The 24,272-nt window shown below is 38.7% G+C and overlaps 1 protein-coding gene across 1 annotated transcript in view; it reads right to left on the reverse strand.

Moving 5' to 3' along the window:
• The window catches only part of LOC109060900 (protein phosphatase 1 regulatory subunit 14B-like), a 28,384-nt gene that overhangs the window by 2,988 nt on the left and 1,124 nt on the right, over window positions 1-24,272 (reverse strand). The window lies entirely within an intron of this gene.

Raw genomic sequence — 24,272 nt, forward strand, 5'->3', positions numbered from 1 at the left:
GTGAGGAAAGAGTAGCTAGGCAAAGTCAATGTGACGCTGGTTGCACAGAGGTTTCCGGAATGTTTGCGTGTGTAAGGAGATCTGTTATACGGCATGTTATATATTATGTCCTTGTTCCCCACCAGAGTTGATGAAGGTCGGTGTAATGCTGCCTCTTCACCACTAGGGGTATCTCGGTCACACAAACAGTTAAAAGTCAGTCTTTGTGCCAAACCATGCATCATACAAAATAAAGTTATCCAGGTTGTTTGCAGAAACAGAAGAAATTTCTAAGTGTTTTTTTTTTCAGTTTGATTAAGGTATGTTTCGATTTGCTTTACTTTTCACTGAATCACTTCCATGGATTTGATTAATCTCATCATTTATGGGAATGATGGTTATATTACTCAGTGATGAGCGCGAAGATCAGTGTCTACTTGCCCTGGAATTAAGTACAGATGACTAGATGGTGTAATATTTTGGGGTGTATTAATGATTTATACAATAAATAAAATAATACAACATGTAAAGCTTATATATTTTTTTTAAGTTAGACAAAAATTACAAACACTTCTGTTCAAAAGTTTGGGTCGGGTCAGTAAATTTTTTTTAAAAATTATTTTGAAAGAAGTCTCTTAAGTTCACCAAGTCTGCATTTATTACAGGACAAACAAACACAGCACGAACAATAACTTTGTGAGATATTAACGTTTGTGTGCATGTGTTGTTTTTATGTTTGATTTAGTAGAAATATTTCAAAGTTTTTTTCCCCATTCTAAACTAAAGATTGAAATTGGAATTAAAGTTGACTAAAATTTGTATTTCCACATCAACTTGTCCTAGCATGCTGTTAACATGTAGTCTGATGTTGCTATTAATCCTGCTGTCTGGCTGACCATCCATCTTAAAATAAATCTGATGTTTGATGATGAAACCCAGAATGGCAAGTTTCAGCATCATCTAATCATGAGCAAGACAGAAAATCAAGACTGAAAAAGAGAAGAGAAATTGAATACAGTAATAAAAAACTTTGGGGACCAAATGTGATTTTGCACAGATTCAGAGAAGCATGTTTGTTTTGAGAAATACTGCCGTGTTTGGCCATTTTTATCAGTCCAGTTCACATATTTGGCCTTGGGCTGTTGGCAAGGCACTGGCCATGAAACAGATCTGTCTGCTTCTCTTTCTGAAGTCAGACGCCTTTGTCTCTCTCTACTCACAACCAACTTCCCTAATAGATCTAAATCAAATCAAAACCCTGATTCAAGTTCAAATTCAAATTCAAACATTCTCTCTCTATGTGAGTTTTAGTTGTGTTTCCAAAAGCAAAAATCCAACTGTGCCAGTGGAGGCTCCAAACCTCAATTATACGCTGCTGCATTTTTAGCATGTCGTCCGTTTGGCCTCCCAATTTGGTTTCTTTCTATAAAGTGGTCTCTTTCAATAAATACTATATATATCTCTCTCTCCACAAAGCTATAAATGGTCTTCACAAGACTCGTACCACCCCCACCCCCCTTTTCTCTCTCACGTTTCATCTCCCCCTATTCTGCAAACATTTGCTCCCTCAGAGCCTTTCCCAAAACACACTTCATCTTCCTCTTCCAGACACACACACACACTCACAAGCCTTATGAACACGTATAAGCTCATTGTGGTTTTGCTGCAGTGACTCATACAGCATATTAAAATATCGTCTGTCTAGAGAAACAAGCGCTGAAGCGAGGAACATAAAACTGCCCATTGCTTCACAATGGATAATCAAAAGGCACTTGCAAAAACAGGTCTATATCTAGAGCTGATGCTTTTTTTTTTCTTCATTCAAATGCTCTCTTTCTTTCTTGTGCTCAATGCTACTATCAGTACTATCTTTTCACCACTCTTTTCCTCCCCCTTGGTTTGAGCTGCCCAGACCAGCTGTCATTGCACCTGCCTGAATACCCCTTGCCCAAATCTCTCTCACCAACACAAGCACACACACACTACAGTTCATTCGGGCACAATGATATTGCCATGGCACCATCACATGTGAATGGAAGCTTTAATTGCTCTATTGAATTAATGAACCTTCAATTTGTGTCTATGACTGAGTAGTGCACATATGACTAAAGGGTGCATGAGTACACGGGAGCGAATGAGCTGTAAAAACCACTTGAGCTGGCTGTTATAGAGGCTGGAATGTGAAACAGTACGTGTGTGTGTGTGTGTGTGTGGACACTGAGACAAAGATTGCAAGGCACAACATGTGGGCACCATGTGCTACTAGTCACTCAGAGAGACAAGGAAAAAGATAAAAAGAGTAAAGCCGAACCAAAAAGCCGAGCAAAACAGGAAATACAAACTACATATAACCAAAAAGCTTCTCACTATCAACTAGAGATTAATTTAATCTACAGAGCTACATGCACAGACAACCAATTAATGGTCATTTAGCCAATGCTTTTATCTAAAGCGACTTACTTATAAGAAACACAGACCCCTGGGTAAAGGGGTTAAGTACCTTGCTAGAGACTGATCTACATTGTCGTTTTATGACTGATACTGATTATTTTTTTTGTTTAAGAGGCCTATAACATTTATGGTAAGTCACTTAGCAGATGCTTTTATCCAAAGCAACTTACAAATGAGGAACTTTACAAGCAATAATAGTAAATGACAACAATAGGTGATGTACCTCACAAATTTCAGGATTAAGCTCGACTAGACTAGTACAAAAACTAGAACAGAGGTTAAAAGGGAGAACAGTACAGAAATGAGAGAACATGCAGATTTCTATATTAGAAAATGCCTTTATGGTTTCAAATTAAAAATGTGTAGAATATAATGCAACATTGATAGTGCAATTTCATTTTCATGTGTATTTTTTAAGCTACACATTTCTCACGTGTGAATGAATAGCTACCGTGTAAAATTATTCAAACAATAATTCAGTTCCCATGTGTTGAACCCATGACATTTGGTATCTTTACAATTAAGTAATGTACAATTACTAAAGACAGAACATTTTTTTTTTGTTATATATTGTTAAAATATGAAATTTAAATGCATAATATTCTACTTGCAATGCACACTTGTTGTGTAGGAGCTCCCAGTTGTTCTTTAAATAATCCTAAATCAATTAGTGCTGTCAGCAACTTAGAAACATGGGAATACAATTTCATTCTAACTATTTATGAGATCCAACAGCGATCAGGGCCACATACACAACCTTTCAAAAGGTTGGAATCAGTAAGTCAACAAATCAACAACAATTCATACATTTATTTAGCAAGGACACATTAAACTGATCAACAGCAACAGAAAAACTTCTGAACTGTTACAAAAAAAAAGAATATTGAAAAATGTATCATGGTTTCCACAAAAACATTAAGCAGGATAACCGTATGCAACACTGATAATTATAAGAAATGTTCCCTTTCAAGGGAACTTCGAACTGCATCCTCTATGGGGGTCGCTATGGGGAACACCTCGTCGTGACCCGTGTCTGAAGCATACATTGAAAAAACACCAACGAGTTGGCCGGCGACAGCCTCTGACGGCACTACCGGCGCGACTATAAACAGGCACCGGGATAACACGTCATTCTCTTCTTCGTCTTCAAAACTGACCGTTTTGTTTGAAGTGTGCATCTGAAAGAACTGGTAAGAGCGCTCTTTCTCTGTCTATCATGGCGACTACTAGCAAGCGTTTAGACAATGTGTGCATCCGTGTCTGCATTATTTGACACCCGATGACACACACGATCTTTGCGTCATTTGTTTGGGTAAAGAGCATGCACGCGATGTCTTTGACGAGGCAATCTGCGTGCATTTTGAGCGTTTCTTCAAGGAAAAAGCTCCGCTCTCGTTCGTCTCTCTTTCCGAGAAAAAAAAAAAAAAAAAAAAAAGGCAGCCATCTGCTTCCTGCGGTTCAGGACCCGCCGCTGCTGAGGCACGGAGGAGAATGAGCTCGTGAGAATTTCAGGTGGATCTGTCTGAATGGTTTAAAGAGGGAGATTCCCTTTCGCGCTCATAATGGCGGCGGACGAGAGAGAGCCTCGGGAGGATGATGTTATATCTTTAACACTTTCTGATACTGAGATTAGTGCTCTGCTGGGTTTTTACCCAGGAAAAGCAGGAGATATTTGAGGATGGTGAAGAAGCTGAGGCTGAGCCTTCTCAATTCTCCTGCCCTGCGTATGTAGAGCTGTTGGAGTTTATGGATCGCGCCTCGATGAGCGGTATCTTTCCGACCATAGCCCTCCAGCTCAGGTGAGCCTTCCATTTCTGCCTGATCTCCATTCAGAGATCGAAAGGAAATGAAAGAGGCCGTTTTCTTCTTGCATCCATAGGTTTCGGCATAAGAGTTTTGCCGACATCGAGGCGATGCGCGAAAACGGCTATGAGAGGATGCCCCCTGTAGAAAGAGCTTTCATTCTGCGGGGGAGACATCCTCTCTTAATTTCCCTCCTTGCCATCTAAGCCCCTTCAAGAAATACATCTCGCTTAAATGGCAAGGCATACGCAGCAGCAGGTCAGGCTGTGGATTTATTACACACAATGGTGGTGCTTCAAGCATATCAGACTGATCTGCTAAGAGACCTGGATAGAGGCGAAGGCCTTTTTCCTGATCAGGTAGCCGAGCTGTGCCACACCACAGGCCTCTCTCCAGGCTACCAAGCAGGCTGCCTCTGCCAAGCGCAGGACTATGGCGGCCATGGTGGTGGCAGAGAGACTTCTGTGGATGAACCTGGCAGACATCAGGAAGAAAGAAAAGGCTTTCTTCTCGATGCTCAGGTTTCACCTTCTGAACTTTTCGGTATTTCCGTTGAGACGGTGATCGAGAAGTTCGGGGAGACAAAGGCGCACTCCGCTGCTTTCAGATCCTTCGTTCCACGAAGGTCCAGGTCTGAGCCTGAACAACATAGGGGTCCTGGCCTGTCTCGATCTGAGGATCAAAGACGGGCACAGAAGGCTAGTGTCGCGACTTGCGCTTCTACCCCACCTGCGGGCAGGGGTAAGAGGAATTGTGGGTCACAAGGAGGTAAGCAGAACCTAAGGGATGTGATCCAGACAAGGCAGCGTTCTCGTCTGAGTCAGAGTGATACTGAGGTATCTACTCGTTCCCTTTAGGGATTTTTAACTTCTGCTTTTATCCTCCCCTTCCTAATTCCCCTGTAACCACCAGCTCTCCACCTGATCGAGGTTAGGTGGAAACCTCAGTCTCCTATGCTGGACCTATAATGTTTTTGGCTGGTTCTATGTTCATAGCAACCACCTTACTGATGGTCCGGACTAAAAGGAGGCGCCCCTTGAGTGGGGCTCCAGCGCAGGAGGGTGGGAGTATAAGAATAACCCTTTCTGTATATACTTATGTGTAAATTGCTGGTGGTTATGTGTCTACTAATAAACTCCGTGAGTTTCCTTTGCAGTGCTCAGTTACAGTGTTTACTAAACACTCATCAGCACCAGCCATCCGGCTTCATTTACCGGTATTAGGCGGCTGAGATCACAGGTTTCTGCGGGAGCCTCCTTGATCATCAGGCCTGGCACAGCACTGCAGGGAATTTCATGGATGTCCAGCCAGGTCACCCCGAGGGGTCTCCTGGCCGCTTAGGTGCTGTCGCATCCAGCGGGAAGTGAAGGTGGCAGTTACAGAAGTCTTCTTGTATATGCTTCCTTCGCTAAAGGTTTGTAAAATTTGAGCTTGCCTCTCCCATGCGGTTCAGCGCCTTTGCGATGCTTAGGAACCTTTAGGTACACACGCTAAGCTCTGTGTACTTTCTGAAAACCACATGGTGGTCAGTGTGCACGTGAACACTTTGCACACTTTCTAAAAATCCACGTATTGGTAAGTGTGCACGCAAGACTGCGCACTTTCTGAAATCCTGTATGGTAAGGGTTGCGTGCTCCGCCTCGTTCCCTTTCTTGAGATGATTAGACCTTGGTTCCTTGGGCTCCATTCAGCCAGTGTGTATTCGTTTATACACTTAAAGCATTGCTTCCCTCAACATGAGGGGCTATTTGGGCGATTCTCGTAGTAGTTTAGCAGCGCTCCCCTTTTCCAAGAAGGGTCGCCTATGAGCGCGTTACTCTGGATTCAGGAGTTCTCCTCTCATATGAGACTGAGTTCACTGTTTTTCCCAGAGCACTCCAGCATTATTTTCACAGATTGAGTTGATGACTCTCAAACATACTGTTTTGAGATGCACCATTCCATCTATGAGCTGCTCTATCAGAGTGCCACGAGAGCCCTTCCTAAGAACAGTATTTGAAAATCCATGCTATGGTAAGTGTGCACATGAAGTCTTTGCACACTTTCTGAAATCCACACTGTGGTAAGTTCGCACGCTAGTATTCTGCATTCTTTCTAAAATCCTATATGGTGAGGGCTTCGCGCGGTTGCTTCATGCCTTTTCTTGAGTTGGTAAAAGCCCCGTTCATCTTGGGTGCCACTCCACCTATGTATCCTCGGATACCTATCTAAACAGGATGTTGCTACTGGAGATCTGTTGAGACAGCTCCTTCAGCAAGCTTTTGCGGAAGCAAGCGGTAGCCCCTGTGTGACAGGCAGGACTTAGTATAAAATGCTAGGTTCCTAGCCGTATCCCTTTAAAGGAATCTTTCCTGATTCCAAGCATTCAGCTCTACCCCGGGCCGAGGCCCTAACAATTAAGTTGGTTATGTAGCTTAGGCTTTTGGCCGTAAGGGGTACTGTCACAGACAGCCGTCTAAACGTCCCAGGGGCAACTCCCATGGAAATGGTAGAGTTGGTACTTAGTGTTCGCCATGATTCAGGCCTGCACTCCCCTCAGCATGGCGGCGTGGGTATACTGTTCCCCATAGCGACCCCTAGAGGACGCAGTTCGAAGTTCCCTTGAAAGGAATGTAACCATGGTTCCCTGAGTAGGGAACGAGACACTGCGTCCTCTAGCTCCCTGTCATGCTTCGGACGCAAGCTTCAGACAAAGAAGTGAATGACGTGTTTTCCCGGTGCCTGTTTATAGTCGCGCCGGTAGTGACGTCAGAGGCTGTCGCCGGCCAACTCGTTGGTGTTTTTTCAATGTATGCTTCAGACACAGGTCACGACGAGGTGTTCCCCATAGCGACCCCTAGAGGACGCAGTGTCTTGTTCCCTACTCAGGGAACCATGGTTACATTCGTAACCTGAGACGTTTCTTGAGGAGCAAACTAACATTAGTATGATTTCTGATGGATCATGTGACACTGAAGACTGTGGCTTTGACATCACAGGAATAAATGACTTTTTAAACTGTATTAAAATAGAGGACACTGTAATAATACTTAACAATATTACAGTTTTACTGTATATTTGATCAAATAAATTAGCCCAATGTGATCATAAGAAATCTTACTAAAAAAAAAAAAAAAAAAAAAAAAAAAAAAAAAAAAAAAAAACCCCTTACTGATCCCAAACTTTTGAACAGTACTGTACATTTCATATGAACGAAATCAAAAATGTTATGGAGCATGTGTGCATTGCAGGACCAAACTTCTGACTCTCAGAATACAGTTTGATCCAACTTTGAAATAAACTCAGTCTCACCAACTGATTATTCTGATTTCTCAAATCTGTGATTGATAACACAAACAAGCATAAGGGGGGATCAGACTGGAACTGGTGATTTCAGGCAGATCTTTATATTTTGGTGTATAATATTCATCACCCAGTGAGTGAATGAACTGTGAGCGGTCTGTGGCCTCTCTGAGCTTAAGACTAAGTGCTTTGTGTCCATGTGAGTCAACACATCGGTCAATGTGCAGGTGTGTTGAGTTGTTTTAGTCAGAACATGTCTACCCTGGATTTATGGATGACTGCATTCATGTCTGGAAATGTATGTCTGTGTTCGTGTGACCTTTATAATTCAGCATATGTGTATATGAGCATCTGCAGGTCTCTTGTGATTGTCATCTGATGTGACATTATAAGAGCAGAAGGGTCTTGGACTCTGCTTCGACCTACTTTACACAACTGTCTTCATCACTGAAGATGAGAATGATGGCAAAATAGGTTCCTGAGTGGGGCCCTTGAGGTGCCAGACATAACTTGAACTTAGCCAAAATGCTTTCAGTTCCTACACGACCTTAAAATGTCAAGCGAGCAGTTTTGTAAATCATCCTTTTGAGGTGGGAATACTTGTCTAAATAGATCAATTTCTAGTTCTGTGTATACACAGTTCCCACGAGTAGAGATTACTCCATGTAAACAGTGCTTTAGACCTCCTTGTGATTTACAGAGAGTTACCTCACATGCTATTGTGGTGTTACTGATGTATTTTGCAAAAGTTACTAGGTTACATCATTATGAAGTCAAAATTGGACAGAACTTCACATAGACAAGGTCAGGAAATGATTCTATTATATTACGGCCTGTTCACATGAAGAACAATAACTATTTTAGCTCCTACAAGAATGAATGCTCTGTTTTTTAAAAGCACTGCAGTTATGTTGTCTGCAACTTAAAGGTGCTGTATGTAGGATTGACACCGAGTGGTTGAACTAGGTATTACAGTCCAAATTCAAAATATTGGAGAGGGTTTTGTTTCAATCGGCTCCTCCTCTTCAGACTTGAGGCACACACAGGTTGCCAGATTGACGACACAAACAGGAATGAGCGCACTTGATGAATTAAATGAAATATGCTGTGTTTTCCGTGCCGAAATACAATTGGGTAAACTGGCAGTGGGCGGGTTTCACAAACCAAAACAGAGACTGACATTCCTACCCGGAACGCACATTTTCAAAAGAGAATAACTGACTGTGGCATTGTTTTTCAGATAAACAAGTATGTTAAAGGGGTCTATTATGCTCTTTTACAAGGTCTTGATTTTGTTTTGGGGGTGTACTAGAACAGGCTCTCATACTAGGTTGTTTGAAAAACATATATTTTCCACATATTTTACATTATTACAACACTTCTCTGCCCAGTCTGGCATGAATGGCTTGAATAGTTCCTGTATCAAATGAAGGCCCGCCTTCTGAAATACGAAATGTGCTGTGATTGGTTAGCTGTGCCAGTCTGTGTTGTGATTGGTTAGCTGGGCCAGTGTCTGTTGTGATTGACAACAACTCGGCGACTGGTCAGGAAATGTCATGCCCCTTATCATAGCCACCTGCTGTGAGCTTCAGTGTAAATATTGCATCAAAATCAAATCAATTTGACCGCGATTTAAACCCAGATGATTGTAACCACTCAAGTTCATCTGTCTTGGGAAAGCTAGCGTGTTTCAGACATAGTGATAACACTCGTTGCCTTCTCTAGTGCAGCTCAACCAGGTCTCGTCCCATTCATCGATCTTTGTGATATCACAAATCCCGGAAAATATTAGTTGTTGTCCAAACGAGTCATTCATTGTAGTTTTTGAAAATTGATTTCTGTTAAATAAAATATCTCCTTTTGAATTGGATGTTGAGCTTTGTAACTTTGCAGATCTTTTTATGCTCAAACAGCAACATTACAGACTAACTAAAGTTGAAAAAGTGAAAAAGCATAATAGCACTCCTTTAACTTGGCATGTTTCTTAAATATCTGCAAACATATTATGGTATTTTTATGCTTTAGTAGAGTCAAAATCTTACATACAGCACATTTAAATGCTTGAGGTCTTAAAAGCTGGGTGGATTCTAACCGTCAATATTTTTTTGTTCAACAAATGTTCTAAAAAGTTATTTTAACAGAATTGTTGGATTTTAGTTGTGGTGTGAACTCCACTATTCTCAAATACTAATGGACTGGTCAATATTATCAACGTTGTGCCACAGATGTCATTGACAGAACCTGTAATGAAACCCCAGAACATCCTCTGAGTTTCACATGACAAATGAGAAGGACAGAGACTGACGTCATGAAGGGCAAAACAGATCAACGACATTCAACTGCCAGTAATCACAGAGAGATTAATACCTCATTTATCATGCAGAAGATGAAGCAAATCACTTTTTTGTTCATTGCCTGGATAAACAATCTGTCACAAAAGACAATTAATTATCAGCAAAACTTATCAACTGAAACTAATTCAATGAGGTTTGCTGAATAATTGAACTTAATGACACCAAGCTGCCTTGGTTAATTACTGAAGTTATTAACTTAAGCAATTCTAAACAAAATCCCAGACTCTTGAATCTGCAATACTCGGCAATACTGATGCTGGTTTTTGTGTGTATTTCTATATTGTGTAATGTCCTACATAAACCCATGGATATATAGTATTCATATTATAATTACAGTGCATACCCCCAATGATACATCTTCCCCTACTCTTGCCTAAAATTTTCATCAAGTTGTTGATGTGCCTTTTGTTTTGGTGAGTTTTGAAGTGTCTCATCTATCTGAGCACATGTTGTTTTACATTCTTTATGCTCTCATGCAAGTGTTTGCTCAGTGCTGACAGAGATATTTATGCCTGATATCTGACCACATATTCAAGTACCAGCATTTCAATGTGTGGCTGATGACTAAAGGGGTTTCCGCGTGAGTTTGTTAAACTCTGATGCCATGATAAGATCAGGGAACAGAGATAAAGAGGACAGAGAAGAGTGAGACTGAGAACCTGTGATCAGACAAGAAGAAGGAAATGAGTAGACATCAGACAATCAATTCCACTCATTTGAATTTGTCAATAAATCTAGCCTCAGGCTTGTACTGTGAGCATATGCTAAAAGTTGCTTAATATTACTCAGGAGCCAAATTATGTTTCAGTCCAGGTGTGCACATTCAACAGCTCTCATTATTGCACAACAATACCCAACATAAGTGGAGGAGTAATTCTGGAATTTCCTTTAGATATTTTATCTGTTGGTAAAAAAAAAAAAAAAAAAAAAAAAACATCCTGAGCAGCAAGAGCAATACGCAGGAAAACAAATGATTCAGTTCATGATGTGTGGACTATGTGAGTAAATATATGTGGATAAAACAGTTTAAGAGTGGCATGACGTTGATAACTGAGAAAAGAGACATGATGGTGAACATAGCTGATGTCTTAGCTGTCCGAAACAAAAGAACAAGACACAGCGGAGTCTTTTTAAGACCAGGGATGCATAGAGATAAATAGCTAATCCCAAGATGAGAAGAGTTCAGTTCGACAAAAGTAGGAAGTTTAACACAAAACAGGCTTTGCATGAAGATATGTGAGTGGAAAAGATTAAAGAATGGGAACATTTAAAAATAAGTGTTTCTAAGTTTAATCTATCAATTGAGGTTGGAAATTAATGGTTTAACAGTAAGAGCAAAATAAACAATAGTGCCACCAAAACAGCCCACAAGGAGGTGGTTCTGCCCACCCATGGAGAAGCAAACAAATTCTTGTCACTATAGTTATCCTTTCATTTCTATAGTCAACTAAATAAAATAAGCTACAATTTGTCTTATTTTTCAACATGGAAGTAAGCTACTTCCTGTGAATGTGTGAGAATTCTTAATCATTAAACCCTATAGACCTTAGTTAGGGTAGCGTCATATCTATTTTTTGGAAATAAGGAATGAAACCAAGGCTGTGAGAGATAGAAGTGCAGTGCGGTCAAAAGACCATAATGTTGTTTAACAACATACCAACTCTCTGTACACCAAAACAGTTTTGAAAGTTCTAAGTTTCACAGTGTATTTCATTCTGTAAGTCTATCCCTTACAGCATCGGTTTCATCTGTGTTAAAATCAATATGGCATCAAACCTGATTAAGGTCAATGGATAAATAACCAGAAGTTTAACAGTGCACTAAATGATAAAATGATAAAAAAGTGCAGTATACAAAACTAATTGCTCTACAAACCAGTGTGCTTTTGGCTATTATATAACAAATATTAGTTTGCAACATAAAGCAGCCTATTTTTGTACATCTAAAATAATTGGCCAAAGAAAGAATGAAAGAAAGCTGTGCTCAGCAAATTCCATTTCACTCCATTCATGTAATAATACATACTATTGCAAGTATTATAACATTCAGGTGAATTCTAAACTAAAATGGGAGAGATAAGAGAGACGAGAGGTCTCAAGTCAAGTCTAAAACCTACAGAAATTTGCTCTGAATCACTAACTCTCCACTTCAAACAGCTCACTTTACTAACTCCTGATCTATCTCATGTAAACAGACACAGTGCTGTACTATTGATTTATTCTCAGTGCTGGCTGCAGTCTGACTGCATGACAGACAGCAATGGTGCTGACAGAAAGCTGGGAGAGGAGGACTAGGGACACATGCCGCCCCAGGAGAGAGGCTTCTGGCTGGGCTGAAGTGGGCCAGCGAGGGGTGGGGGTGTACTTCCACACACCCGCTGACTCTCATGACACACTGGGGGCTTATCAGCAGATAACACACTGACGAATACACACAAAGTAAACAGGCCTTTTTCCTTTCATTAGAACAACAACAAAAAAGACATTTTACCTTTATTAAAATAACAGCTATGCTATAAAGAGAAAGGAACCAATCTTTTGTTGGTCTTTTCATTAAAAATAGTTTCTATAATAATACACAAGTAGCTTAGATTGTAGAGTGTTATATATGGGTGTAACCAGGGCTCGAATTGAGGGGGTGGGGTGGGGGGTGTGATTGGTTGGAATCCTCTTGGTTGAAAAATTTTTTTTTTAAAAAAAGCATCCCCTTTGTAAAACTAACCTAGGCTAGCCTAAAAAGACATTCGGGACAGTTGACAGGCCACTGCCGCGCATCATTTTCACGTGTTTTTAAGCCTTGCCACTTGCCAATTTAAACATTCAAAAGAGTTTAAAGCATTCAAACACAAGACGCGGGAAAGCTCGGTATATATATATATATATATATATATATATATATATATATATATATATATATATATAATATATATATATATATATATATATATATATATATATATATATATATACACACACACTGTATTTTTTTTTTTTTACTGGTAAGTGCAGGACACTATAATTCATTTATGTAAGTGAGTATAGCAAAATAAAGCAAACTGTGACGTATACCCAAAAGATCTTCATACTGTGGACTACTAGTGAAATTGATATATAAAAAAAAAAAAAAAAAATTATTCAGATACTTTGACCTGACCATGTTTTGCTTATGCTGGGTACACACCAAAAGATAATTGGGCTGATTTTGGGCCAATTTCCCCCCTTCCAACAATCCTAGCTATGTCTCGATTATCTTTATGGTTCTACAGATAATCTTATCAGATTTTCCCTTCGTTTGAGGTGTGTTAAGAGTGTCCGAACCTGATCGGAAGAACATCGGAGCCACCCCGATCACGAATTGTAAATATTCAACATGTTTAATATTTACGATCAGAAATCCTGATGTGTGGGGGAAACCCCGAGGACAAACGTGCGCACGCTCTGGAGATTATCATGTGAAACGAAGCAATATCCAATCAGAAAGCAAGATGATGGAAGACGGAAGCAGTCATGGCGCAGCACAAAGTGAAATTGATGTGGACAGCAGAGATTTATATATTGTTTTTGAAGAGGTTCAACAGTATGTCCAAACTATTTCATCTTCCAAGAATCTCAATGCTTTTAAAGCAATTAATTTAATATTTTTAATTTATTTTGTTAAAGCTTTTGTTTTGTATTATTTATTTACTGTTGTATATGTCTATAAATGGTGCTTTGCATGTAATGTCACCTCTTTGCACGTAATGTTGATATTATCTGTATTTGTATTAGAGCCTGACCGATATATCGGCTGGCCGATATTATCGGCCGATATGAGCTAATTGCATTTAAATCGGCATCTGCGTTTATAACGGCCGATGAAACATGAGAAACAGAGTCTCATGCTTCACTCATGTTATGAGTGTTGCATAGTTTGCCCACCAGAGGGAGCTCTGCAACTCCCCAGTTGACAACAGCGCCAGAAATCCACTACAGAAGAAAGCTATCAGCCGAGCCACAGAGATGTACTCTTTTGACGGTGAGTCTGTCGTTCGTCATGTGAAATGATTGTAGATTTAGTTCATACACTGTATATAAAAACAGTGTGGTAGTTATAGCTAACGGTCCTATCATTATCACTTCTAAATATTCTGTAACATCACTTACAGCCGCTAATGCATTGCTATATTAGATTAGCCACAAAGCTAATACCATGTTTATCAGTGGAAGAGTGCGAACGTTAATAAGAGGTCAAACTATAACGTTAGCGTTTAACTTATTCTAAATATATCTGCAGTGTTTCCCACATAATGACCACGTAACTGTGGCAGGGGGCGCGTGTAGTCAATGACTAGAAGTTATGTACAGCGTGCCTCGAAAAAACAACAACCGTTACGTTATTCTAACGCAATCATAGCTTCCTTTTTAGCAGGCCCCTTAAATGCTTGCTATTAACTTGTTTGAAGGTGGTTCTTCTCAAAATTGACAGTGGTGTGTTCATGACACTAACGTTAACCATTCAACTTCGAATTGATTCCGTAATCTTCCGGTAACAGTAGGCTAACTTTACATTCGCCAGCGCATGACGATGTTTTGATTCAGACTGCACAAAGAGAAGAGGAGAAGATATACGGGTCCGTTGTGAATGTGTCTGTGAGAGCAAATATAGTGTAGTTACTAACTACAGTAGGTGCATCAGAAATGATTAAACCAGAGGGGACATGTAAATAAATGTGAGCTGAACAAGCGCTTTTTTTTTTCTTCTTTTTTATATTGAGAACATTCTACATTGTTTAAATTATATTTTGGTATTATTTATTTATTTTATATTTTATATTTATTTATTTTATATGTAGCTATACATTAAACTTAATTTTATTTTATTTTTAATTCATTGACATGGTTTTGTGGAATATTGAATTTGTTTGGTATAGCTCTTTAACTTTAGTATTATAATTTATTTACAGTACACACACAGACTGTTAAAACCAGCTTCAACGTGAAGTAAGTAAAACTGTTCAATGTTTAAAACCAGACTGTTTTTTGATCATTAAAAAATATATACTTTTGATGTGCAATTGTTTAGTCATTGAGACTGTAATCTAAGGCTTTTTTAACATAATCCCTTCTGGAAAATGGTTTATACAGCCCACCTACATAGAACAGGCAGATATTTTGCTATTGAATGTTGTGTAAGTGTAGTTTATAGGAAATGGGTCTAATATCCAGTTTATTTTCAAAATCAAAATATCGGCTTATAAATCGGCTCTTTTCGAGTTAATATCGGCATCGGCCCCCAAAAATCCATATTGGTCGGGCTCTAATTTGTATCTTTGGTACCTTGGCATTAATAAAAAAAAAAAAAAATGTGGACAGCAGAGATGGAGGATCAGCTTATTCTGAAGTCTCGCGAAATTTTGCGAGATTTCCTGTGTTCACAGTCGAGACTCTGGTTGAAAATCTGTTCGCGTGTGGTGCTGTCTTTGTCACATCATGGCACACCACACACTATAGGAGCAAAACGGTTAAATCTAGGATTTTTTATCCTCATGTTTGTGGTCTATCACATTTTGAAAATCTTATAAGATGTAAAAAATCATTTGGTGTGTACCCGGCATTACGTGTTTTTTCCTGAATTGCTAATGCAACCTTTTCACACTACTGAACAAAATAAAGCATTGCTTGGTAATTGGTCAACAAAGTATTGATAGTTGTTCTAGAGTTCTTGTCATATTTTATTACCATTTTCTAAACTATAGCAAATAAACTGTGATAATGTGAGAAATGTTGAAGGGGTCTGAATAAATTTTGGTTTGACTGTATATTTTATTTTAGATTGAAGACTGTGGAGTGTTATTTTACATTTAATTATTCGGTTTCTGTACCTGGAAACCTACAAACTTGAAAAAAACATAAACATTGTGTAAATAGCACAAATAAATAAATAGAACAAACAAACAAATTAAAAAATTTCAAACAGGGCCCACTGGAACAACCTGCATCGGGGCCCTGCAAACACCAGCTACGGCCCTGCATTCAGTTATTGCAGGTTTGCGTCATATTCTGAGTTTGCATTTCACGGTTTAAGATTCATTTTGATGACTACTGAATCTGTTTGGTTTTTTTTTTTTTTTTTTGCGAGTAAGATGAATTAATGCATGTTGACATTTAGTCTAAAACTACAGTAACATCATGTTTACGCAGCGCAAACAAAGCATGGGGACAGGAGACTTGTCAGTCAATAAATGGGAAAACAAAGTAACTGGCGTTACTTATTTGAAAAAGTAACTATTTTCTAAATTTACTCGATATTTTCTTGTAAATTAAAAAGTAATGCATTACTTTACTAGTTACTTAACTCATGTTACTTGTAATGCATTACCCCCAACACTGCCTGTGAGTGATGTCTTAATGTATGTTTAAGTAAATATTTTGTGAAACAAGTTAAGCCAAATGAATATATTTCAACAACTAATAGAAATTGTATAATTTAGAAGTTAATTTAAAAACTGCTTTGTGTGTAATTTATGTTTGCATACAAATGTTTGAGTGTTGATTATGTATGTACGTTGTATGTGTATGTAGGTACGTACCGAACCGTCATGTTTGTGTACAGCTACACCCCTATATGGAAATGAAATTAATGAATTATTGTAAACAAACTCAGAGTGTCTCTGAATGTTAACATTATGTAACAAATACCATGACCTCTAGGGAGGGAGCACATGCTTTATACAAGAGACCAAATCATGTGGGATCTGTTCCCATAGAGATACTGCAACTCATCTTAACACAAACACAAAATCGGCAGGTCACTACACATCTGACCTTCCACTTCCTTCTTGACAAAAATGTAAGAAAAGGAGAATCACAAACAGCCATTAGAGAAAAGAATCCAGATGGACTGAGAGAGTCTGTAGTGACAGAAAGAAAAATGTAAGAACTAGTAGTGATTGGATGGATTGTTGAGTCTGTGACAAGAAAAGAGGGCTAATTAAGATTAACCATAATGACCCCAATGAAAGAAAACACACAATGAAAGAAATCACAATCAGTCCATAAGCTTAATCAACTGGCAAACCCACAGAACTGTTAGAGATCTGAGACTGCTTAAAAGCAAGCAATATATTTTGGCTCAGTCTAAATTTATCTCCCTTTATCTGAATGGAACTCATTTAGATTCTTTGGCATCCTCTGGTAAATATTAAAATACTGATTTCAAATCTCACTAGATAATTCAAGTAAATATTTTAGGTAAGAGTGCTGACAAAAAAAGTTCTGTGTTAAATAAACAGGCTACAAATATCGGAACTGATGTATGATATGAGATAGCTATAGTACGAAATATCATGAGACCTCAAATCAAATACAGTGTACAAAGGGGTGTGCTTAAGTCTTTATAAATCTGGCTATGTGGTTGTTCTTTCTAAAGATAGAACATTTTGCAGGGGATAAAAGAGAGAAAAGACAGAGGTGATAAGAGAAACACCAACAGGGCAACACCTGCTAGCTTTTCTCTCTTTCTCTCGTCTGTCATTACTGGAGCGGAATAAAGCAGGCAAGCGTTCATCATATTCCCTAGATTAGAGCACTTTAGGATATTCAGTCTGGGCACCTGTAAGTGTGTGCACATGTGTATTTTATTCACACTTGATTGAAAGTCCAATTCACTATAAGTAACCCACAATTCCACTAATCCACCAAGTACTTCCAAAACAGGGTACTTGCATTAACAACAGTAAATATAGCCGACAAACACTGAAAAGAAACATCCACTTCTGCAAAATCCAGCCTTTACATGAAGCTAGAAATAAAAGCGGGAAATAGGAAATCGTCACTTTGCTCCGCTGCTCTAGTTTCTGTAATTACAGGTTTCTAGCGGTAATTAACACGAAACCCTTTAGACTAATGAAAGTGTTTCGGTATCATTAAAAGACTGAAGGGTATATGTTGCTGTGACTACAACCATTGACCTAACATATGGCTGGTGATGTCACAGATACAGTCCAGGCCCCGTAGATGTTTTTGTGTTGTAGAGATTGGTTTGACTGTTTAAGAAGGGATGAGAACTGATAGAAGGAGATTTTTTACTTCTTCATTTAGAGGTCCAATGGCAAGCTGAAGTCAGTTGTACATGACCCCTCCAGCTCTCCAAACACATTTGTCACATGTACAATCACAAACTCAACATGCATCAGATGAGAAAAAAAAAAAAATCCCTGCTGTAATGGTTAAAGACACCCTTTGAATTTGTACTGCTCTATTTAAACATGGCATGCTAAAGATATCAACATTTTTCCCAAAAAAACAGGAGTAGTCAACCATTGTAACCCATGGATAATATGAAAGAATAGTTCACTATATCACTATTACGCTCTTTTGGCTTCAATGTACAGTAACTTTCAAAAGAAACACAGAATTACTTTACTGGATTATAAAGAAGCTAAAGAGCCAGACAGTCTGTCTGTTTGCAGAAGTCATCTTAGTTCACTTTGCTGAATCCTCTGCTCTTGAATTAGGCTGTGTACAAAAGGCAAAGCTATTTCCAGCAAGATCAGAGCCCTTTTACATAATCACTGAGTGACCAACGGAAAACGCAAGAACTGAAGACATCCTTTTGCGCATGTTGAGATCAGTAAGTCTCTCTAGATCCATAACTGAGGTCCATTTAAAATGGTTTGTGGTCCACTTTTATAGAAAAGAACATAATAAATGCAGATCATTTATAACACAGAAGATGATTTTATTGAGATAATCTGAGAAGTTGCAAACTCTTAGGTTACAGTGAGGATAGTAAGGCATCAGCATTAGTGTGTATACTCACTTCTCCCTCTCTGTAATTAGATTCTGTGATTAGTGGGTATGTAAATATACAGTTATGTAAACAGTAGAATGTCGAATTAGATGTTGAGCAAATTAAGACAGTGGCTGCATCCATATTCACACTTTCACAAACATATACTACACTAGTGATGGGAAAGTCCACACTTAAGAATTTAGTAAGTGCACCAATATTGTGCTATTATAGATCAGTGGTAACAACTCATGTTTCGTGACACTTAACCAAAAGGTTCTAAAAGAATAAAACAGAAGCTGCTTCTACTCTTTAGGATGTACCATAATGTAAATACAGGGCACGATTTGATTGAGGAAGAGCATTTGAAAGTTAAAAACAAAAAAAAACTGAATCAAGATAAATACAAAAAAAAAACAACATAAGCAAAAGTTTCCATGTCAAAACATGACAAATTATGAGGTACAAATCTTTGAAGTTTGAGTTTTTTTATTTTTTTTTTCATGTTTTTAATGTAAATCTCTTATGCTCACCAAGGCTGGATTTATTTTATCATACAACAAATTAGTAATATTGTAAAGTATTGTTATAGGTTAAAATAACTATTTTCTGTCACTAAATAGATATCCCTGAACAAATAATAAACAAAAAATACATAAATACTGACCCCAAACTTTTGAACGGTAGTGAAAATTTAGTGTGCATTTTGTTTTTGCTAATTTCTAACAGACATGCAAAGCCGTTTATTTAAATATGTATTCCGTGACGTCAACAGAGACATGCCTAAACCTGTTCTTTCTCCTATACACAAAGACACACATGCATGCAGAAACATGTAGCACACAAACACACACACACGTGCAAAGAAGAGGGGTGGTGTGCCTGTCAGCCACTAGCAGGTGAGGAACTGATGTATTCAAATAAGGTCTGCGAGCAAGTGTAAAGAAGGAAGGAGATAAGAGAACTCAACATGAAGCAAATATAGAGCCAATAAACAGTGTGGCTCAACATCCTGACACAATGCATCAATGCACACACACACGCGCACAGAAGGACTACACCAAAGCTGAGGTCACGCTTGTGACCTTTACTGCCTTTTTTAAAACATCACAGAGTCACAACATATGCACACACTTCCTGCATTTTCGCCTGTCACTGGTATTTCCTTTGCTCATGACTCACGGTTCAGCAGTCTCCATTATGTGGCATCAACCCGATGATCCCAGAAACTGCAATTATGCCTCTCCTTCTCCTCCTAAGCCTGTCAGAAGATCCTTCATCCTCTTTTTTCTTTTGCCCATTTGCCTTTCTCCTTGTATGGAGAAATTTGCTGATTCATGTGAATGAACCAGTAGCACACGTGTATTGTGGACAAACCCTGTTACTTCAGTAAGGTGAGTGTTTAAATATACACACTTGACTTTCAAACCTAAAGTCCAAATAAGACACTTATTTTGCAATAACAGCATGTGTTAAAAAGTGCAGTTGTATGTAGCAAAGTGTAACACACTGTGTGAGTGATAATGAGAGGAAGGAGGGGAAAAACACCATCTTTGTGCTTCTGGCCAAAAGCACAGCTGTCCCTCTCTATACCTCCCTCCCTCCAACTCTTTCACAGACCGCCTGTTAGTCTCCATCAATGATTGTCTGTTTCCTTCTCCCTTGATTTTTGCATCCTCATTTTGTAAACTTCATTTAACCCTGCCATCAGTTCTCAATTTCTAAATGACTTAACATCATTAACCCGAGGACGTCGCAGTTTAATGCAGTGACTCAGTCAATCATGAAAGCCCAGAAAGCACAGTAGCTGAGTTAAAAAATGGTTTTCTTGCCTCGTGCTTCACCCTCCCAGTCTGTATTTTTGTTTTCTCCTCCCTTTTATTATCCACAGCAATTTTCCTTAACACCAAGCCACATCTGTAACATTGTTACTGAAGCGTTTCTGTCTAGTCTTTTAAAATACTATACACTCCATATCCAGGGAAACCAAACACTTGCTGTGCGGAAAGTGAGATTATAATGATTTGATTGCTTCTCCCTATATGGCAGTATGCAATGCCGGCTCCTTCCACGCCAAAACTGGTATCTTGCTTCTAACAATTTAAGTAGTTTTAAATTAAAAGGATTAAGACTCTCAAGGGACTGCCACGTCATGCATTATTGTTTACTAAAAAGCTAGGAAAGCTGGCAAAGTGGATTTAACATGCTGACATGGGTTTGGATAACGTGAGGAAGCAAGCAGGTACGTTTGTTTCTGGTTGTGTGGTTTATAGACTGGGGGAGGGTACGAGAGACATGAGGAGTATACCAAAATCACATCTTTTTTTCTTAGTGCTGGAGGTTTCATCCTGAGACAGGTGTATAGTTAATCTCTTCACTCATCTTTGACTTCATGTGAGAGAAGCCTTAACAAACCAGTATTTTAAAATAATTATTTTTGTGGTGGTTGTTAGAAGCTAGGCCTATATCACCGGTCAAAAGAGATTTGCATATAATACGTATAGTAGGAAGTATGCACATTTCTGGAGGCGTGGACACAATTCTCGCCCCCTATTGGTGTAACGATGTAGCTTGCAGAAAAGGTCACTGAATTATTTTTAGTTAACGGAAAAGAATCTAATCTCTATAATAAATAAATACATGTACTAGAGACAGGAGTAGCCTAAGCCATGTTCACCTTTGTCACGGTTCTACAATTTTCCTGCCGAGACGGTATATGGTCATTCTCACATTTTCCAGACTTAAGACGCTTTTTCATTTAAATTGCGCGGCATATAAAATATTTAATTTAATGTTTAACGCCTTACCGACGTTTTCGATCACGGCGTACGTGTTTGTGACGTCACCGCTAGTTACGGGAAAACGCCACTCGCGCAGGTAGACTAGATAAAAAAGTTCGTCAAGACAAACTTTAAGTTGGCTTGAGAAAGCCTGAACAGAAAGTTTAAAAAGTTTGGAAAGTTTGAAAAGTTTAAAAAGTTTGAAAAGTTTGAAGTTTTGAAGTTTGAAAAGTTTAAGAAGTTTAATTAAGCAAGTGACTAGCATGTCATTAGCATGATTAGCAAAGTTACTAGCATGTTTCTAGCATGATAAGCTAGTTACTAGCATGTTGCTAACATAATTAGCAAGTTACTAGCATGTCGCTAGCATGTAGCATGTTTCTAGCATGATTAGCAAGTGACTAGCATGTTTTAGCATGATTAGCGAGTGACTAGCATGTCGCTAGCATGTTTCTAGCATGATTAGCAAGTGACTAGCATGTCAGTAGCATGTCGCTAGCATGTTTCTAGCATGGTTAGCAAATGACTAGCATGTTGCTAGCATGTTTTTAGCATGATTAGCAAGTGACTAGCATGTCACTAATATGTTTTTTAGCATGATTAGCGAGTGACTAGCATGTCGTTAGCATTTTTCTAGCATGATTAGCAAGTGACTAGCATGTCACTAGCATGATAAGCAAGTTACTAGCATGTCGCTAGCATGTTTTCTAGCATGATTAGCAAGTGACTAGCATGTCAGTAGCATGATTAGCAAGTTACTAGCATGTCACTAGCATGTTTCTAGCATGATTAGCATGTGACTAGCATGTCACTAGCATTTCACTAGCATGTTTTTAGCATGATTAGCGAGTGACTAGCATGTCGCTAGCATGTTTCTAGCATGATTAGCAAATGACTAGCATGTCGCTAGCATGTTTTTTAGCATGATTAGCAAGTGACTAGCATGTGGCTACCATGTTTTTAGCATGATTAGCCGGTGACTAGCATGTCGCTAGCATTGTTTCTAGCATGATTAGCAAGTGACTAGCATGTTGCTAGCATGATTAGCGAGTTACTAGCATGTCGCTAGCATGTTTCTATCATGATTAGCAAGTGACTAGCATGTTTTAGCATGATTAGCGAGTGACTAGCATGTCGCTAGCATGTTTCTAGCATGATTAGCAAGTGACTAGCATGTCAGTAGCATGTCGCTAGCATGTTTCTAGCATGATTAGCAAATGACTAGCATGTTGCTAGCATGTTTTTAGCATGATTAGCAAGTGACTAGCATGTCACTAATATGTTTTTAGCATGATTAGCGAGTGACTAGCATGTCGTTAGCATTTTTCTAGCATGATTAGCAAGTGACTAGCATGTCACTAGCATGATAAGCAAGTTACTAGCATGTCGCTAGCATGTTTTCTAGCATGATTAGCAAGTGACTAGCATGTCAGTAGCATGATTAGCAAGTTACTAGCATGTCACTAGCATGTTTCTAGCATGATTAGCATGTGACTAGCATGTCACTAGCATTTCACTAGCATGTTTTTAGCATGATTAGCGAGTGACTAGCATGGTCGCTAGCATGTTTCTAGCATGATTAGCAAATGACTAGCATGTCGTTAGCATGTTTTTAGCATGATTAGCAAGTGACTAGCATGTCGCTACCATGTTTTTAGCATGATTAGCCGGTGACTAGCATGTCGCTAGCATGTTTCTAGCATGATTAGCAAGTGACTAGCATGTTGCTAGCATGATTAGCGAGTTACTAGCATGTCGTTAGCATGTTTCTAGCATGATTAGCGAGTGACTAGCATGTCGCTAGCATGTTTTTAGCATGATTAGCGAGTGACTAGCATGTCGCTAGCATGTTTCTAGCATGATTAGCGAGTGACTAGCATGTCGCTAGCATGTTTCTAGCATGATTAGCGAGTGACTAGCATGTCGCTAGCATGTTTTTTAGCATGATTAGCGAGTTACTAGCATGTCGCTAGCATGTTTTAAGCATGATTAGCGAGGACTAGCATGTCGCTAGCATGTTTCTAGCATGATTAGCGAGTTACAAGCATGTCGCTAGCATGTTTCTAGCATGATTAGCGAGTTACTAGCATGTCGCTAGCATGTTTTTAGCATGATTAGCGAGGCTAGTAACTTGCTAATCATACATTATTAGCATGTTGCTAGGATAGATAGATAGATAGATAGGATAGATAGATAGATAGATAGATAGATAGATAGATAGATAGAAAGAAACAGTCTGGAGATAGATAGATAGATAGATAGATAGATAGATAGATAGATAGATAGATAGATAGATAGATAGATAGATAGATAGAAAGAAACAGTCTGGAGATAGATAGATAGATAGATAGATAGATAGATAGATAGATAGATAGATAGATAGATAGATAGATAGATAGATAGATAGATAGATAGAGTCAGATGATAGATAGATAGGATAGATAGATAGATAGATAGAGTCAGATGATAGATAGATAGATAGATAGATAGATAGATAGATAGATAGATAGATAGATAGATTAGAAATATTAGATAGATGAGTTTGAATGAGTTTAAATGGATTAGAAATAGTACATAGAAGCGAAGCTTGATTGAGTCTAATGGGGTTTAGTTTGTTTAGTTTTGAATTTTGACAGTTGGAGCTTGGCTCATCTGAACATTCCGTCAATAAAAGTCTATGGGATTTTTATGATTTTTAATCTTCATTTTTATGAAAACCATAAGTCTGATCAGTTAGAAAAGATATAGCACACCCGGCGAGATCAGTCTGAAGAGCTGGGCTGAGTTTGAAGTCTGTAGAGTTAAAGCTCTAGGAGGAGTTAGAGTCAGAAATTTTAGTCTCAGAAAAAGAATA

The sequence above is a fragment of the Cyprinus carpio genome, chromosome B7 (assembly GCF_018340385.1).
Source record: "Cyprinus carpio isolate SPL01 chromosome B7, ASM1834038v1, whole genome shotgun sequence".
NCBI classification, from domain to species: Eukaryota; Metazoa; Chordata; class Actinopteri; order Cypriniformes; family Cyprinidae; genus Cyprinus; species Cyprinus carpio.